The sequence below is a fragment of the Rattus norvegicus genome, chromosome 12, assembly GCF_021556685.1.
Source record: "Rattus norvegicus strain SHRSP/BbbUtx chromosome 12, alternate assembly SHRSP_T2T, whole genome shotgun sequence".
NCBI lineage: Eukaryota > Metazoa > Chordata > Mammalia > Rodentia > Muridae > Rattus > Rattus norvegicus.
The window spans coordinates 21,541,803-21,546,275 of NC_141545.1; positions in this window are offsets into that span (position 1 = coordinate 21,541,803).

Consider the following 4,473-nt stretch of genomic DNA (forward strand, 5'->3'; position numbering starts at 1 on the left):
GGAGGAAGCTCCAGGCAGCCTGCAGTTTATTCCAACTGTTTATGCCTCAGGTGTCACCTGCTTCCAGTAACTAGCCGTCTGACCTTATTAGTCAGAGTTCTCTGGAGGAACAGAATGGAAAGAATGAATCTATATCTATGTCTATGTCTATGTCTATGTCTATGTCTATGTCTATGTCTATGTCTATGTCTATGTCTATGTCTATGTCTATGTCTATGTCTATGTATATATCTATAGATACAAACGGATTTATTAGAATGGCTTACAGGTTGTTTTAGGGTTTTACTGCCGTGAACAGATGCCATGACCAAGCCAACTCTAATAAGGACATTGAATTGGGGTTGGCTCACAGGTCCAGAGGCTCAGTCCATCATCATCAAGGCAAGAGCGTGGCATCATCCAGACAGGCATGGCGCAGGAGACACTGAGAGTTCTACACTGAGAGCTATGAGAAGACTGGCTTCCAGGGAGCTAGGATGAGGAGGGTCTTAAAGTCCACACCCACAGAGACACACTTACTCCAACAAGGCCACACCTCCTAAGTGTGCCACTCCCTTGGCCAAGCATATGCAAACCATCCCACAGGCTGTGGCCAGCTAGTCCCACAATGGCTGTGTACCAACGGAGGGTCTAAGAACCCATGAGGCCGATGTCTCAGCCATGACGTGTGAATATGAACATGCTAGGACTATGAAATGTGCCAGCCGGGCTGGAGAGATGGCTCAGTGGTTAAGGGCACCGACTGCTCTTCCCGAGGTCCTGAGTTCAAATCCCACCATCTGTAATGAGATCTGATGCCCTCTTCTGGTGTGTCTGAAGACAGCTACAGTGTACTCATATATATAATAAATAAATAAAATATTTAAAAGGGAAATGTGCCAGCCAAGGCATGGACTTGGTAGTAAGAGTAGGGGCAAGTGGCCAAGAGAGAGCCAGCTTCCTTCTTCCTAGCAAGACTTTACACAGACTGCCAGCGTCTCTTTCCATCTGAAAACATCTGGATTAAACTGGGCGGTGATGGTACATACTTTTAATCCCAGCACTCAGAAGGCAGAGGTAGGCAGATCTCTGTGAGTTTGAGGCCAGCCTGGCTTACAGAGTGAGTTTCAGGATAGCCAGGGCTACACAGAAAAACCCTATCTCAAAAACTAAACCAACCAACCAACCAAACATACAGACACAAAGACCTGAATTAAAAGTGCCTCTTCCCACTTTAAATGATTTAATTAAGGGAAAAAAATCCCTCAGTGATGCATCCAAGCCAGGGGATTTCAGTTAATTCCAGATGTGGTCAAACTGATAACTGAGAACGTCCATCACAGGGTCTCAGTGGCCTGGGGACAGCAAGAAAATGATTGTTTCAAAGCAGTTGTGGTGGCACTCTTGTGTCATGCCAGGTACCGGAAGCAGAGGCAGGAGGATTCTAAGTTTGAGGCTAAAGTGTGCGGTCCTATCTCAAAAACAAATATAGGGGTTGGGGATTTAGCTCAGTGGTAGAGCGCTTGCCTAGGAAGCGCAAGACCCTGGGTTCGGTCCCCAGCTCCGAAAAAAAGAACAACAAAAAAAAAAAAACAAATATAGGGGCTGGAGAGATGGCTCAGCGGTTAAGAGCACTGACTGCTCTTCCAGAGGTCCTGAGTTCAAGTCCCAGCAACCACATGGTGGCTCACAACCATCTGTAATGGGATCCAATGCCCTGTTCTGGTGTCTCTGAAGAGAGCAGCAGTGTGCACACATACATAAAAACACCACCACCATCAAAATGAAAACAAAAACAAAAACAAAACAAATCTATAGGGGCTAGAGAAATGGCTCAGTGCTTAAAAGCATGGCACACATAGCTGTGGGTACACATACCGGGCAAGGCAGTGGGGCAGAGATCAATGTCAGGTGCCTTCCCTGCTTGCTTTTCTTCCTTTCTTTCTTCTCTCCCCCAACCCCCAAAAACATAGGGTTTTCTCAATATAGCCCTGGCTGTCCTGGAACTCGCTATGTAGACAAAGCTGGACTTGAACTCAGAGATCCTCCTGCTTCTGCCTCCCCAGTGCTATAAGTAAAGACATACGCCGCCAAACCCTACTTTTTTTCTTTTAAAGATTTATTTATTTTATATAACAGTACTCTGTTGCTGTCTTCAGACACACCAGAAGAGGGCATCGGATCCCATTACAGATGGTTGTGAGTCACCATGTGGTTGCCAGGAATTGAACTCAGGACCTCTGGAAGACAGTCAGTGCTCTTAACTCCTGAGCCATCTCTCCAGCCCACTTATCTACTTTTAAATTTTTTTTTGGTTCTTTTTTTCGGAGCTGGGGATCGAACCCAGGGCCTTGCGCTTCCTAGGCAAGCGCTTTACCACTGAGCTAAATCCCCAACCCCTACTTTTAAATTAAAAAAAATGTTTTTAGCCAGGTATGGTGGTACATGCTTTTAATCCCAGTACTCAGGAGGCAGAAACAGGAGAATTTCTGAATTCCAGAGCATCCAGGGCTACATGGGGAAACCTGTCTTGAAAAAACAAACCAAAAATGTCTTCATCCCTGGTGGATGATGGTTACAGGTCACAGGAGAAGGGGTGGGTTTGGTGTACCAACTTGCTCAAGTTCTTGGAGAGGGAGCTGGCTGAGCAGCAAGGAAGAGGAGACCAGAAGGGAGCTAGCTGGATAGAGGACAGCAGTGGTCCTGATGGAGGAGCTTAGCTCCCCTTTCACTGGAATGGATGAAGCCCGGGTCCTCAGAGAGATGGTGGGCCAGGTGAATCTGGAGTTCCTAGCTTCCTTCCTCTTCCTCAGTGTCCCCACTTCACATGTCCCTGAATGGATGCTAGGGCAGACATCTGCCCTTTATGTGCCAGAGCTTCCTCGGTGCTCTGGCCTCGCTCTGAGGATACCTGACAGGGTCTGTCTTGGCATGCCATATGGTATACCCTGTGGTGGGAGTTCCAGCAGGGATGCAGCGAGGCTTTGCAGGCACTGAAGCTGGTACCACAGAGAGGGAGAGTTGCTGCAAGTGATGTGGTGATGCTGGGTCCATACAGGGAGCCCCAGAGCCCCCGAGACACTGTCCACCACCAGGCACAGCAGTGTGAGGCTCAGGCTGGCAGATGGGGACAGCTGCTTCCTGCCACTGGGGCAGTTAGACCGCAGCAGCTGCAGGTCTGCTCAGAGTTATTTCCTAGCATCCTTACTACATTTGTTCTGCGGGACTCTGTCCAACCTTCCCCAACAGGTCCTCAAGCAGGACTCGGACTGAGCTGGACCCCACTGTCACTAGGTTAGGATCTAGTGGAGTAAACAGACTTCCCATCATTCATTCCGTCTGTTTTTTGCTTTTGTTCTGGGTCACAGTCTCTCTATGTGGCACCAGCTGTGCTGGAACTCACTAGACCAGGCTGGCCTCCAACTCGCAGAGATCCACCTGCCTCTGCTTCCCGAGCGCTGGAATTAAAGGTGTGCGCCATCACACCGGCTCATCTTTTTGTTTTTCCAAAATCTAAATTTTATTTATTGTTATTGGGGGCGCATGGTGTGAATGCACAGGCATGCATGCCACAGCACACGTGCAGGTCAGAGGACAACTTTGTAGAGTTGGGTCTCTCCTTGCATTCTCATGTGCAGCCTGGGGATTAGACTCAGCCATTAGGCTTGCTCTGCATTCACCTACTGAGCCATCTTGCTGGCCCTGACCTTTGACTGTTATTGCAGCAGCCCTGGGGTCACCGTAGGAGAGATCCTGAACTGCAAACGTTGACAGGCATCAGGAGGCATGCTCCTGGGGCTGAAGACCAGCTCTCTGCCTGGAGTACCCTCTGTGCCAGACTGTTCAAATACACCCTTTATTCAGTCCACAAATGTTTACAATACAGCTCTGGGCTTGCTGGCACCAAGGAGGATGGCCATCGTGGGGACAATTTAGTAAGGGTGCTTGAGAGTCTTGGTCTCCAAATCCTAATTCTATACCCTTGGAATATCTGTCTGTCTGCCTATGTATCTATACATATACTCAGACGTGCACATATATGTGTATAGATATGTGTACACACACATATACACACACAAACATGGTCTCAGAGCGATGTCTGGAATTTTGTCCTTGTCTCAGTGTTTTGATATTCAGCACTGGGACGAGAACAAATCTTGACAGCACCTGTCTTGACAGCTCTGGTTTCCATGCAGATCGAGGTACCCAAATCAGGTGGAATCCAGAGGCCATTGAAGGAAGCCTTCAGCATCCCTGACTTTAGAGCATGTCACTAGTGGATCACTATGAAAGTAGGATTCTGACTTCTTGAGCTAGGATCAGACTCATCTCCAAAAATGTAAGAGAAAACAGTTTATGCCCGACAAGCAGAACTTTCTGACTGGCACAGGTACGGTCCATCCAGCCTCCGGCCACCAGAGGGCGGTGCAAACACTACATACACTTTGCCTGCCTCTCTTGTCTCTTCCTCACCTTCGGGTTTGTTTTACTTCC